The sequence below is a fragment of the Bos grunniens genome, chromosome 28 (assembly GCF_055505025.1).
Source record: "Bos grunniens cultivar Pamir isolate PY7600 chromosome 28, Bosgru_T2T1.0, whole genome shotgun sequence".
NCBI classification, from domain to species: domain Eukaryota; kingdom Metazoa; phylum Chordata; class Mammalia; order Artiodactyla; family Bovidae; genus Bos; species Bos grunniens.
The window spans coordinates 11,933,957-11,949,422 of NC_141192.1; the positions used below are offsets into that span (position 1 = coordinate 11,933,957).

At 47.9% G+C, this 15,466-nt stretch overlaps 1 protein-coding gene across 6 annotated transcripts in view; it reads right to left on the reverse strand.

Moving 5' to 3' along the window:
* The window catches only part of LOC147342852 (uncharacterized), a 239,908-nt gene that overhangs the window by 8,000 nt on the left and 216,442 nt on the right, over positions 1-15,466 (reverse strand). The window contains exon 1 of one of the 6 annotated variants that reach the window (XR_015156753.1): positions 1,550-1,731. The exons of 4 other annotated variants lie outside the window; for them this stretch is intronic. The gene's annotated coding sequence lies outside the window, so the exon portion shown is untranslated. Of the gene's footprint in view, positions 1-864; positions 1,078-1,549; positions 1,732-15,466 lie in introns of those variants that run through there. One more of the 6 variants, XR_015156749.1, reaches the window with a different exon arrangement.

Sequence of the window (15,466 nt, forward strand, 5' to 3'; positions counted from 1 at the left end):
CCTTGTTCCAAAGGTTCCATGAAGACCTCTCAGCACAGCCACTGCTCCCAAGGCCCACCTAGCAAAGCTTCCCAGGAGGTGGTCTTCCTAGGCTGGCCCAGAGTCTGGCACTACCTCCGGCCCTCAGCACTGCCACCAGCACCGCCAAGCACCCAGCCATCAGGCAAGTCTGCCAGTGCTGAGGTGCTGCACTGGGAGATGCCCCTTCTAAGCCCCTGGGCAGCAGGAGAAACTATACTTTGCACTAAAGGGAAAAAGAGATCTGTCCCATTTGCTGCATCACACCTTCACAAAGACGTTGCAAAGTGCTCCCAACTTATGAACATTTTTGTAGAAACAGCTCATTCATTTTTACTTCCAGGAACAGCTGAGCCCTTACCCCCGTTTTTTTCATTCTCTGCTCCAAGACGCTGGGCTGAGATGAGTGGAAGATGCCAAATTGTAACTCAGGCTCAGATCTCCCTCCAACCCCTGAGGCTTCCTCTTCCTTTAGGATCACTGGGGTCCCAGGAAACAGAGGATCTCCCAAAGGCATGCATACCCTAATCACTGGAACCTTAGAATGGGTTATGTTACATGGCAAAAATGACTTCAGTTCAGTTCAGTCGCTCAGTTGTGTCTGACTCTTTGTGACTTAGCAGGCATAATTAAGGTTATGGGCTTAAAACATGGAGAGTATCTGAATTAGTTGGGTGGGCCTGCTCTAATCGTGTGAGCTTAAAAAGCAGAGAACTTTCTCAAGTGGAGACAGAAGAACTGAGGCAGAAGAAACCGAAGAGATCGGATCATGAAAAGAATTTGCTGTGTCATTGCTGGCTTTGAAGACAGAGCAGGCAATGGGGTGAGGAAAGTAGGGGGTCTTACCAGGCTGACGGAGATCTCCCACAACACCCAGGAGGGAACAGGAGCTCAGTGGGGAAATCACAAAGGACAGAACTGGGTGAGGCTGGGACCAGAGTCTCCCCCAGCACCTCCAGAGAAGAGTCCTGGCCCACCCACTGACCTTGGCTTTGTGAGACCTGGACTGGAGAAACCTGCCCAGCTCACCCAGACTTCTGACACACAGAACTATGAACTGATAAACTCAAGTTGTTTTTGAGCCCCTAAGCTTGCAATTGTTTTTATGACAGCGATAGAAAACAGCTGCAGTCATCATGCAAATAAACTCCCAGCGGGCCCTTCCAACACACCCAGACATGACTGAACCCCCACTCTGGAGTCAACCTGGGGCCCCTCTGGAATGTCTGCTGTCTCTTCTGTATGTTTCATCTCCTGGTTCAGCAGCCTTGTCCCCGGCAAAAGGGCAGGGGCAGCAGGAGCTGGCAGATGCGTCCCATAATCAGCCATAAAGGAACCCTCACAGAGCCCAAGAATTATTTAATTTGAGCAAATGCATTCTAACTCCTCCTTCACAAGCCCACCCCAGATGGTTCAGGGCTTCAAATTGAGGCAACCATACAAGCTCCCTATTAGCCTCCTGTAAGTCCCTTCTAGAATGCAGGCAGATTGTAAACAGTGACCAAGGAGAAATGGGGCAGGCTTAACCTACCTCCTCTGGGACCCAGAGCCAGCCCTGTGTCCCTTCCTTGGTTCAGTTTTCCTCTGCTGGAACATGACGGGGAAGCCCAGATGGGCCCCAAATTCCTTCCAGCCTTAGGGATCTAGAAATAGAAGATGCCCCAACCCCCACCATCACCACCACCAGGCTGTGTTGGATCCTGAAAAGGAAACACTGGCTCCGCCGGGAAGTGGCAAGGAGCCCACTCCAGCAGGAGCCCTTCAGAAACAGAAGTCAGGAATGGAACATCCCAGGACGTGTTTGAGTATCTATTCAGTGTTACAGCAGAATCACGTCCCCCAAAAGATGTAATGGAGAACCAACTCCTAGAGTCTGTCAATGTGATCTTATTTGGAAAAAGGGTCTTTGCAGAGGGAATCAAGTTAAGGTTATTGGGGTGGGCCCAAGTCCAGTGTGGTTGGTGTCCTTATAAGAAAGGAAAGACAGAGACACAGGAGGGAGATGACCACTTGAGGGCAGAGGTGGAAACTGAAGTGATGCATCTATGATCCAAGGAACTCCAAGGATTGACGGCCACCATCCCTGGAAGTTAGCAAGAAGCAAGGAAGGATTCTCCCCTGCAGGTGTCAGAAGGAGCACGGTCCTGTCGGCATCTGGATTTCAGATGTCTCCCCTCCAGAACTGTCAGAGTGACTTCTTATGATTTCAAAGCCAGCTAGTTTGTTGTCCTTTGTTATTAAGCATCCTTAATAAACTACTGAATCCAGTTGGCCAGTAAATTTATTGAACGACGTGTCAGGCAGTGGCCGGGGCACTGCAGATAGAGGAGGAACCCAAACAGATGAAAGTTTCCATCCCCGGGACATTTTCATTGAACTATTGTTCCGAGGGAACAAGGAATTTGTTGAAAAGGTATGGTTAGGAGTTAGAGAGCGTCCATAGCGTCCTTGATTTATTTGGAATGAGATGTCCTGTGCTATTTTTCTGTTCATTTTCCCAATAGAAGCACAGAATTTTAGAGCTGGAGAGGACCTTTGCTATTTCTCTAGGCAAAAGTCATGATGTCTCTAGTCTGGGAACTAAAGTTTAGAGAGAGGAGGTGCTAGGACCAAACCAACGCTCCAAGCGGGGATCACGCATGCCCAGGGCTCCAGTCTGTGTGGATCTTGGGCTGGGAATGAGGTCCATGTGGACCACGGAGCGGTGGGGCTCAGGGAATGGGGTTTTCTGGGACCCAATGTTGGGGACTCCCAGGGTGCTGTGAGTTCGGGGCTTGCTGAGACAACCAGGAGGCTCTTCAGTGGTGAAGTATCCATACATACTTCTCTTAACATGATAATATTAATCTGTATCCCATCTGTATGGATAACCGGAACTCCTCTTAAACAGTTGTTTTTTCTTATCTGCCTGTCCCTGTTCCCTACCCCTCATCCACCAAAGCTGTCCGAAGGACCTTCCTAAATACAGGTCTGCGGAGCGCGCTCAGCTTCACACTATCTGGTGGCTTTGCATTCCTTTTACGAGGAAGAACCAGCCCTAGCCCACCCTACCGTGTCCCCCATCCCCTCCATGCTCTGAGCGCTCGTCCCCCCACTCTGAGCTTCAGTGACCTGGGTCTTCTTCGGCCTGCCCACTGTGCTATGCTTCTCCCTGCCACAGCGCCTTTGGACAAGCCACATCCTCTGCCAAAGGCATTTCTTCCTCTGTCTCCTCTTCTCCTATTTATCTCTCATCCTCTAGGGCTTGGTTCAGAGTTCACTTTCTCATGGCGTCCTCTTCTCCAGGTTAGTTCAGTTTTGTTTCTTCACATTTGTCTCACATCAGCCTGTATTGTCCTTTCTAGTATTTTCTCATCTTATTCTTATATAGTCACGTATGTAGATGTCTGCCTACTAATCAGGCTTTAAGAGTTGAGAGAGCAAGGATGTTTCTCCTTTGCTCATCATTTATTCCAGCCCCTAGCACAGACTGGAACATGGCAGGAAGTCAGTGAAGATGTTACTGAATGAATGAATGACTCCCTTCCCCACTCCCTGCCAGAGAAGGCAGCTTTTCCTGTATGCTACCAGTGCTCCTGGGTAACTACCAAAATACCTCTGGTTATTATCCCCAACTAGTTTCAAGATATCACATTTGTACTCAGGCTCATACACACACACATCCCTTAGAAGCAGCCATTGCTCACAATGCTTCTGATTGACCTTTTCATCATAGACTCACATGATGCCCAGGGTGAGTCTCTGAGCTGCCCAAGGTGGTGGGAAGAAATCAGTGGAGAAAGAGACTGGAAATGTGCTTGGGGGGTCCCAGTGCTTTATCCTAGTGCTAGAGGAGTCTTGCTGGTATTTAGCAGGAGAATTCTATGCTTTGAAGACTCCCCTAATGCTCAGACATGCAAGCACATGAAGCTCTTTCTGGAGGTCAATGTTCCTATTTGAACTGAGTCCCTGAATGAGGACTGGGGTGGACAAGGAAGGGGCCTGGAGTGGGGATGGGTTGGCTGGGAAAGACCCACCAGCACTTAAGTGGCAGAGCTGAGGCCGAGCTCTCAGTGTTTTAGTGAGATGCCTCTTTCAATCATCAGCTAACTTGTCTCCCCTGGGACTTCTTAAACCACTTCTCTCTTTATGGCATGTAAAGAAGAGAGAGTGAGGATCGACCATATATCACTGGAAAGACAGGGAGGAATGGTTCAGGGAGCTTTGACACACAGCTGCAAGATGAGGACCCACAGGCAAGGTCGGGCGGGGGAACTGCACAGGCATGGGAGCGAATGGCCCCAGGCACAGACCCACCCCTGTTCTCCTGTGGATCAGCTTCTTTGGGGCCCTGGAGGGCAGGGCACAGGCTTCCTGCTGTCCACAGACTGCCCCAGCTGTGCCTTGGAGAGGACTCAACTTCCAAAGTGCTTATAGAGGGCGTGTGGGCCCTTAGAGAGCCAACTTGGCTGTGATATCGAACAGTCCTTCCCCAGTACTTGGCTTCAGTTCTCCCATCCCCTAGAGAAGACATTGGAACTCAACAACCACACCCAAGCCTCCCAGCACTGAGTTCCTAGGGCTGAAGACATGGCTCCTGGGCCCCTCCCCTGGCTCTGTGTTTACAGAATAGAAAGCCGGATCACTTCTCTCCAATGGCCACCGGAGCAGGGGAGCACTGGTGGATACTGATACCATGCCCTGAGTTCAACATCCATCTGTGCCCCTTCCAAGTCACCTGACCCTGACCAAGTCACTTAAGTACAGCTTCTGTCTCTGAAATAGCGAAACTAGCATCTTTGTCCTGTGGTTATTTGAGGGTGAGCAAGGCAGTGCATGTCACATGATGTGCCAAGCCCAAAGGACCACACAGAGGGTGCTTCCCTTTCTGGATAGGGAGCGTTGCCCATTCTACAGGCTTTGGGTTTCTGTGGGCTTTGCGGCTAGCCTGGGCGTGCTTCACCCAGGTAGCAACGCTGCAAGCAGGCAGAACCCTGCAGAAATGCCTGGTGCGGGCGCTGCCCTCAGGCAGTACGGAGAATCACTTACTATCGGGTGGCTAGTGAGGAATAACAATGCTCACAGTTCAGGTGCTCTGATCCAAGTTCATAGCTCCATGGACCAGAGGAGCCACAGGAAACTTATCTGAACCCCACCTAGAGGGCACACAGGCCCAGCTACAAAAGGAAGGGCTGAAAGAGAAAACTCGTTCCAAGGGTTTGCCAACAAATCTGTTCATGAAAGCTTTACCCAGGAACCAGTGTCTAGAAAATTAGTTGGAGCTTTTCCCTGGCAAATGTGTGGCTCTCTTTGCCTGACACTGTCCAGGACCAGAAAAAGTTCTCAGATCAGCAACCAGATGGATCCCAAACTGGCAAAGTGACCCGGGCTAGTAACCAGCTTTGCTGACCCCTGTTTCTCCATCTGAGATGGGTGCGATCCCGGTTCTGGGGATCTCCCAGGGCCATCATGAGAGCCAAGCCGTCATGTCATGAACCTTCATTTCAAACGGGCAGAATGAGAGAATTGGGGGAACAACCAGAAGATTCAGGTCCTAAGGGGCTGACTCAGGGACTAGACAGCAGGTGACAAGACCTGGGTGCGCACCTCAGCCTGGCCGCCTCCCAGCTGCACCACACTAGGCAACACGCTGAATCGCCCACAGTTTGGGTTTCCTGATTTTCAAAAGAACAAACAAGGGTGTGTTAATATCCATCCAAGAGACATCCTGAGATTAACTCCCAACCAGCTGGTGAAAGTGCAACTGGCCAGAAGGCTTTGGGAAATGCCACCTGGACAAATGGTGGGCGTCCGGAGGTGGGAGGCACACGGGCTGTGTCTGTTTATTTTCTCCGAGGAGGCACGTCTTTGACCAAAATGGCTGCCAGGAGCATCGCACAGGGACACGGCTGCTTTTGCGAAATCAGACACCCGCTCCCCGTCCCTCGGGCCAGGCGTGATTTAATGAAATCCTGTTTACCTCTGGCTGGAGCTGCTGTTTTCAAGATTTCCTTGAAAACACATCCCAGATGGCCCCGGGCGGCTCACTTCCCGTACCAGGAACACAAGGCACGTCCCTCTTGGGTGGGCTGGTCCCTGTGGCAGGGACGTGCCTTAATTGACAGTAAGCTCGCGTCTCTGGGATCTTCTCCCCCTCCTCTCTGCCGTCCTGGCCATGCCATCAGTCTCTGGTCCTGCAGTGACCACGATGGACCCTGGCAGCTAGAGAGAGGAGTGGAGCAGTGGAGTGCAGTCTTTAGGTTTAGGGAGGCCAGCCGTGGGGACCCTGCCGCAGACCCCAGACCCACACAAGCAGCTCTGCTTCTAGAATCACAGGGCCAGTACACACCCCAGGCAGATGTTGCAGACTGGGCTCTGTGCAGCTGCCCAGCAGATGGAGTTCCTGTGGACTGAGCCTTGCCCGCAACAAACACCTCAGGTCTGCAGGCTGCTCTCACCTCTGTGTCCTTCACGTACGTCACCCTGTGTTCCCAGGGCAGCCCACCTAGGTGCTGAGGTAGGATTACTTGGCATTCACCTCTGATTTTATGAATGGGCAACGTGAAACCGAGAGAAAATGAAAATAACTTACCCATGATGCTATAGCCAGAGAGAAAGAAAGAAAATTCAAGAACAACCGTATAGGGCTCAGAAATCACGGGTCTCTCTCCTAAAGCACAAATCCTTTAGGGAATCAAAGAAACAGTGCAGTCCTTAATTCTACAGATGGGAAAACTGAGGTCCAGAGATGGGAAGAAGCTGCTAGGGGCAGGAGGAGGTCAGAGAAAAGGCTTTTCCAGGCCCAAAAAGCATCTTCTTGCTCGTCACATAGCAGGGACTGAAGGGGGATGCAGCGGGGCAGTGAATGGGGCTGTGGGCTTAGTGGCTGGGTCAGGTGGCCCTTTCTGAGCCCTTCAGCTGAGTCTCCAACGTAGTGTTGAGGCTCATCCTGCCCCCTGGGGCTGCACTGCGAGTGCCTGGGAGAGTGAGTCAGGCTGGTCATTGGGGGAAGGGCTGGTCACTGGGGTCTCTGAGTCCAGCAATGGCACCTCACTACACTGCACCCCTCAAAACATCTTAAGGGTAGCATGCTGTGACTCGTACTTTCAACAGAAATTGTGTGCGTGTGAATTCCCCTGGATACTGAAGTAATCCAGGTGCTGGCATGGCTTGAGTCAGACAGAGAGACCAGAAGCCTTCAGATGTCTTCACAGCTGGGCATCGCCTTGCCCTCGCCTTGTTCTGTCAGCTTAGGCGGCCAGTGATCAGGCCTTATTCACCCTTGTGTCCCCAGGCCTGTGGCTTAACCACCAAGGTCACCTTGGACAAGGTAATCCCTCTCAGAAGTTCTGTTTTCTTCTTCTCATTCATTCATTCATTCATGCACTCGATATGGATTGATTACTTACTATGTGTCTAAGAGAGGAGCTACAGCAGTGACCAAAAGAGACAAAAATTCCTGATCACATGGAGCTTAAACTCCAGTTGGGAGTGGGGGAGGGATGGAAAAACGTCTTAGAAACATTGATGGTATTTAGATGGTGATAATATGGGGAAAAAGCGAGGCAGGAGAGGATGCCAAAGAGAACCATGAGTGGGGGGAGGAGGAGGAGTTTCTGCTTTAAATAGGCTGGGCTGGGCATCCCTGGGAAGGTAGTGACAAAGTAAGACAGGACTGAGGCAAGGGAGACAGCCACAGGGCTGGCTGAGCTAAGAATGGTCCAGGCGGATGGGAACGCAGGGCTCAGGTCAGAACGTCATTCAGAAGAGCTGCACGCCAGGATGTTCTCAACAGCTACACGAGTGACTGGCTCCATAAGGGTGTGATTCAGGGTAGGTGTTCACAAACTGTCACATTTCCTTCCACTTTTCTTCTCAAATTTGTTAGCAAAATGAAGCTTTATTTTATTTAAAGCCTTTAAAAAAAAAAAACAAGCTGTTTTCAAAGGCAGTTAAAGAAATGTAATCAATCGTACGGTGTCAAGTGACAGATGGAAAAGGAAACCAAGAAAGAACAGACATTGGAAACGTTCACAGGAAAATGTCACCACTGGAAGGAAGATAAACAATCACCTTCTCCAAAGCTTCTAGTCATTAAAAGGAAACTGAAGTCCAGGGAAGGGAAGGGACTTGACCGAGGTCAGTCCAAGAATAAGTATTACGGTAAACTTCCTCTCATTTGGAAAGAAACAGGTGTTCTGACGGTAAAGGGCACACAGACCTGCTGCCAAAGGGCAGGGAAGAGCTCCAGGCAGATGTGTTCTGGAATGGAACAGACTCGGGTTTGAATCCTGGGAATATCAAGTGTTTGTGAGAGGCAGTGCAACTGGGACTCTCATATAAAACGGTCCAGCCAGCTCGGAAAAAAGATCTGGCAGTTTCTTATAAAACCAAACACACCCCTGTCCCATAACCCAGTATTTCCACTCTTAGACGTTTACCTAAGAGAAATAAAAACATGTTTGTACAAATCTTTGTACAAGGATGTTCAAAGCAGTTTTATTCATCATTGTCCTCAAACTGGAAAAACCCAGGGCCCATCAGCCTAGAAAAAACAAACAAAAACCCCCAAACAAACCCCAAAACAATTATGGTATATTCATATAATGAAATTATGCTCACCAATAAAAATTAATCCACAGATACATACAAAATATGGATGAATTTAAGAAACCCATCATTTGAGTAAATGAAACCAAAAGGAAGAGATGAAAGCAGCAAAACTGAGAAATAAAGGTTACTGAAAAGTTCTGACAGCTACTTGTTGTGTTTTCTAGCCGCTCAGAAGCTTCTGAATACCCTTGCTATGTCTCATAAGTATACTGCGTTATGAGTTCTGTCTTCTCAAGGGAGAAGTCAGAATACTCGCTTGTGTGTGTGTGCTAGGCTGCTTTAGTTGTGTGGTACTCTATGCAATCCTCTGGACTATAGCCTGCCAGGCTCCTCTGTCCATGGGATTCTCCAGGCAAGAATATTGGAGTGGGTGGCCATGCCCTCCTCTAGGGGATCTTCCCAACCCAGGAATTGAACCTGTGTCCCCTGCATTGTAGGCGGATTCTTTACCGCTGAGCCACAGGGGAAACCCCTGAATACTTGTTTACCCAGCCTCTTTAGCAGCTAGTACAACTGTCTGACCCCTCCAATCAGAGACACCTGCTGGAGAGTTGGATTTAGAGGTGAGCAACTGGAGGAAAGGAACTCAGCACAGAATCTGTGTTTGCTGGTGAGGGTGGAGGCTAAGAGGTCTCAGCAGCACTGACTACACAGTTGCACTTGGATAAGGAAGTGGCATGGAGCTGATAGCAACTGTGATAGGAAACAGCAAATAGCAAGTAGCAAATAGGAAATCCTGTCATAGCTAGGATATAGTGATGATGCGGCAGCAGTGGCATGGCAGGTCCCTCCCTCATCAGACCATTTCTAGAGTCAGGTTTCAGACAGTGTTTATAGAAGCTTAACCTCTCGAGACAGGTCCTCAAGTCCTTACAATAAGTCCATTAGCTCCCCAGTATGCTAAGAGATAGGCTACCTGGAGAAAGGAGAGGCTACCCACTGCAGTATTCTTGGGCTTCCCTGGTGGCTCAGATGGTAAAGAATCCGCCTGCAATGCGGGAGACCTGAGTTCGATCCCTGGGTTGGGAAGATGCCCTGGAAAAGAGAATGGCAAGACACTATAGTATTCTTGCCTGGAGAATCCCCATGGACAGAGGAGTCTGGTGGGCTACAAAAGTCAGACATGACTGAGCCACAGAGCACACAGCACACCACCCCCCGCTCCTCTTCACCCCACCTTCTGCGTGCCTTGTTCTCCACCTCATTTAATGGCGACTCTGTCCTTTGAGTTGTTCAGGTCAGCAACCTGACTCCTTTTACTCCTCTCAGATGTAACGCTCAGTCTAGCAGAACATCCTGTGTAAAGGTCTGACCTCTAAAACAGACCCAGCACCCAACCCCCTGGACTCCTGAGGTGTTGCCACCGTCTCCAAACCATCATTTTGTATTCAGATTTGAAAAAACAATAGGCTAGTTAACTTTCTCCCTGCTTCCATCCTTGTTCGCTATCCTTAAGTTTCAAAACTGCAGACAGAATGACCCTTCTAAAAACATTAATCAGATCTTGTCATTCCTCCACTGAAAAACCTATGGTGATTCTTCATCTCACTCAGAGTAAACACCAAAACCTGCACAGTGGTCCAAATGGATGCAAAACTCCTAAATATATTTTTAGGAAACTGAATGTAATGGTATATGGATTAAAAAATACATTATGATTAAGTAAATGGCTTGGCTTACCAGACATCAAGACTCACTACAAAGTCACAGTAGTTAAAATAGTTGCTACTGATATAAAAAGAAAAAAAAGACAAATACACTAGTTTTATAAGTACAGAGTTCCAAATGCATGAGAACCTGGTATTGTTGAGAACTGTTAAAAAAGTCTGAGGTTTTAGGCTACTTGCAAGTTCACAGTTAGCCTTCCACAACTGCAGAGTTGCTGGCAGAACTTGAGATCCCTAGGTCAAAGATAAAGGACACTTTATTGCTCATACTGATAGCAATAGCCAGATAATCTGCATCTGTGCTGGTTTCCTGGGTCCCAATTCCTATAGGCTGACATGTAGAAATCTGGGTTATGCCTGCGCACACACAGTGAGTTAAGTGACAAGAGAGGAACTCCTAGCTTAAGAAACCCAGATCTTCATAATGGTCAATAAGCCTACTGTCCTTTGCCCCAGAGGGAGATGTCTTTATTATACTGGGTAGTATATATATATATATGGGCTTCCCTGGTGGCTCAGATGGTAAAGAATCTGCCTGCAATGTGGGAGACTTGGGTTCGATCCCCGGGTTGGGAAGATCCCCTAGAGGAAGGCATGGCAACCCACTCTAGTATTCTTGCCTGGAGAATCCCCATGCAGAGAGGAGCCTGGTGGGCTGCAGTCCATGGGGTAGAAAAGAGTCAGACATGACTGAGTGACTAAGCAAACACACACACACACACACACACACACACACACACATGTGTGTGTGTATAAAACAAATCTATTCTTTGCTCTGCATTGAGTTACCATCTTGATTTCTGATGAATGCTATTCAGATATCCTCAAAAAGATAATTGCAAATAAAATCATCATAGCCTCTGATAACAAGATATGAAGAACCACAAGAGCCACATGAAGAACTATCTACCAACAGTTTATGGTAGTCAGGATTACAAATTATTGGAGAACAGGACAAATTATTTAGCAAATTATGTTAGGAATAGTAACTTCCTGTGCAGAAAAAAAAAAATAGAGTTCTTACTTCATCTTTCTGTAAAAATAAATTCCAGTGGTTTAAAGACCTAAGTGTGAAAATTCAGGCTAAAAACTAATAGAAAGAAAGGTAGGTTTTTGTTTTCATTTTTGTTTTACTTTGGCATCATAAATTATTTCTTAAGTAAGACCCCAGAAGCCCAAACCATAAGGGGAGAAACAAATGGATTTATATCAGGATTGTGTTCATCAAAGTGTACCATTAGGATCCTTAGCAGATGCATAACAATTTGGGGCGAAAGACTTTGGCAAAATCTAAAACCAGCAAATGATTAATAAGTAGATTGTTCAAGTAATTCCTGTAAATTAGCCAGAAAAAGAAAGGAAAATAAACTAGAAAATGAGCAAAGGCTATGAATAGGGGATTCACCAGAGAAACCCAAAAGGCTAATGAATTTATGGAGAGATGCTGAAAATGCCAAGAAAGCACAGAAATGTCCACTGGAGTGAGGTACCACTTTATACCTGGCAAACACGAGAAAGTTGGAAAACATGAGAAAGTTCTGTGCAAATGTAGAGGAACGGATACCCTTGTGCACAGCTGTAGGAATTCTGCTGTTTGGAGAGTAATATAGATATACTGAGCAAAATTCAGGTATTTACACCCTGTGATCCTGTGATCCTGCTCCTGGGTATAGATCTCAGAGAAAGCCACATACATGTCCACAAAGAAACATGTCCTGCAACGTCACATGTCACCCCTCCCTGCTTGCCTTCCTCTCACTGATCGTAAGATGCAGCTCAAGCCTGATCCCCTTAAAGCTTTCTCCACTACCATGATGGCTCCTGCTCCCTTCCCCCATGATTCCACCCCACTCTTGGCTGCTTTCTGTCTACATGCTCACCACACTGTATATTTGCAATGTGGGCTTCCCTGGTGGCTCAGATGGCAAAGAATTTCCCACTGGGAGACCTGGGTTTGATCCCTGGGTTGGGAAGATCCCCTGGAAAAAAGAATGGCAACCCACTCCAGTATTCTTGCCTGGAGAATTCCATGGACAGAGGAACCTGGCAAGCTATAGTCCTGGGGTTGAAAAGAGTCAGACACAGGTGCCATCTGCATCTTCCATTAGGCTGGGAGTTCCCTCAACAGTACCAACTGTATTTTATTCACCCTGTGTCTACAGCACCTAGCACTATTCCTGGCACAGAGTAAGCATTCAGCTGGGCGGAATGAGGAAATTCATAAAACACAGGGCCTGGATCTGGTTCCTGGTATTTGTAAGGCAGAACTCCATCCTGGTGTTCAGATTCCACCCTGAGTACAGTTATCTCGGCTCTTCTGATAAGGGTGGGGAGGACTGCTTCAATCCGGGGATTCCTGGATATCGGCAGGAACTTCACGTGCCACTCCGGGTGTATCCTTCTGGGGGCAAGTCTGCTAATGGCCTGTGTCGTTTTGAAGGAGAAGACGTCTGCCAGGATGTGATATGTACTCAGCACAGCTGGTGTTTGTCAGCCACAGGCCTCTTGGTCTCACTCAACTTCAACCCTCCCCTCTCCCCTCCTCCCCACTCCATGCTCAAGAATGTGAGGCCTGGCTCCCTCTGGGCTTCAAAAATGCCTCAGGCTGGGTCCTGTGAAATCTTAACCTTTCCTCCCACCTCTATTCCCTCAGCATCACCACCTTCATCGTAAAATAATTTATGCAAGTAGAAAGGGGAAAAAAAAATCCGGTGCAGAAATACCACATGTAGAACAACATCACGAAAGCTCTGTAATGCCCTGAACGCTATGCTGGGGCCATTTGGAAGATACATTAGCTAGATAAGTATTAACAGAAGGGCCAATCACAGAAACGCTACCCAAACCACCACCTTTTATTAAGCCTCCAGGAGAACTTAAAACCAGTCCATTACTCTGACGTCTGGGATGGGTCTGGTTGGTATTTTTCCCCAGCCAAAGCGAGAAAAGGGACACCGATTAACCATAGCTACAAGTGAGGGCCATCACCTTCATGTCAGAACCTGGGGTGCAGGGGAGCTTGACTGCCAGCTGATACTCAGTCGAGCCTGTGTCAGGCACCTTCTAGGGATCCAGAAGGGAGAGAAGACTGTTTAACATTACCTTCGCCCACATCTTGTCTTTCTTCAGCAACCAGGACACTCAAGAGACAGCAAGACTTGAATTTTAACCCTGCTCCTAATTTGCTGAGGGACCTTAGTGGGTCATTAAAACTCTTTGGATCTCAGGCTTTTCATCTACAAAAAGGGAAGTGTGCCCGGATCCCTGAAAAGTCTTTTGGGAAAGATGGTCCAGATCACCAAGTGTGAGCTTCAGGGAGGCAGACTGCCAGGTCCATAGGTCTCCCGGCTCCTAGCTGGGTGGTTTGGGGGAATTAGGGCTCAGTTTTTTCATCTGTAAGATGGGGTGCATAGAACAAACCTCCTGAGTTGTCTGTAGATCAAATAAGACTTTTATGGAAAGGATGCAAGACAGTCCCCAGAGCACAATAAAAGCTCAAAAAATATTAGTAGTTATTATTATTTTTAGCATTTACTTTTTTGGCCATGCCAAGTGGCTTGCAGGGATCTTAGTTCCCCAACCAGGGATTAAACCAGCGCCCCTGCACAAAGTCCTAAGCACTGGGCCACCAGGGAAATCCCATAGTAGTTGTATTTATTCTCACTTAGCTTCTGTGGTAGGGAGCCTCTAAAATGGACCCCAGTGATTCTCACCTCTTGGTGTTCACACCCTTATGTAATGCTAGCCCCTTGAGTATGGGCTGGATTTCACAAATTTTTCTTAATGGAGAGAAGACAGCAGAAGTAAAGGGATGTCACACCCAAGACAAGGTTATAAAGACTACATTTTCCATCTCGCACATCTTTTCTTGCTCTCTCACTCACTCCCTCTGAAGGGCCTCTCTGTGGCGAAGCCCATGCAGCAAGACGTTGAGGGCAGCCTTGAGCCCAGGGCCAGTGAAGATACTGAGCCCTCCCACCCAACAATCCCCAAGGAGATGGACCTTGCCAACAACCACTGGAGTGTTTCCAGTGGGGCCTCCTCAATCAAGCCTTGAGATGGTGGAGACCCTAGCCTCCGGTGAGGAGCCCTGAGTAGAGGACACGGTGAAGCCATGTCTGGATTCTAAATCCACAGAAGCTGTGGGACAGCCTAGTTTATTGTTTTAAGCCACTCAATTTGGGATAATTTATGACACAGCAGTGGGTACCTAAATGCAAGCTCCTTACAGCTCTGACACAAAGGCTGTCTGAAGCAAGTCTAAAACTGAGCTTATTTCTAAGACATCTGTGGACACCCCGTGAGAACTGTGGCCGATCAGTAAGGAAGCGCCCACAGAGCTCCCACTGTGTGCAAAGGCAGGGCGCCTGAAAGGCAAGGGTATGTCTTCACCCTTATGTCTGTAAGGCAGAAATACTGTGTAACTCTACAACATTTACTGTATCTATATGGTGGGAAAACATGATTGTTCAGCACCTATTTTATCTATAGGGCAGAAATGCTATATAACGCTATAACATCTGTTGATTCTGTACAGTAGAAAGACTGTCTAACTCTGCTTTCACAATAACCTGAAATCAGCTATGGTTAGAGGATGACACCATTGCCTTCTCCGACAGAAATCAGCAAATGCTACAAATCAAGATATTGCTGGTGGGGCGGGAGGGATTGTTTGTTTGACTGCTGTTTTTTTCTTTTTTTCTTTTGAAAGCAATGTTAAACATATACCAGCACACCACTGAAGTCAACCCTTTGAGCTTATCGTTCTAAGAATTCCAAGGGAACTCAAAATAATCTTTCCAACTTGATGAAGACAGCTTGGGACATGGGCTGCAGGCAACGAGGTCTCTCTAAGTTCCTTCTACCTCTATATTCCACAGTGCTACAGAAATTTCAGAACTTGGATGCAAGTGAGAAACCTGTCTTTGGATTAACATAGATCTGGGTTCAAATTCTGCTCTGACTCTCCCTAGCTGATGGCTGGGTCTGGGGCATCTCTTAGACCTCAGATTCTGGTCACATTTCAGACGACTTGAGAGCAACGAGGCCTGTCTCAAATGCAGCAGGCCAGAGAGAACTTTCAGGCTGGTTTTTAAATTCTTTATTTAGGTTTCATTTGGAAGCACCGTGACGGTTGCAGGAATGACCCCGTACAAAACGGAGTTGGGGGCACATGGGGCAGTGGGGCG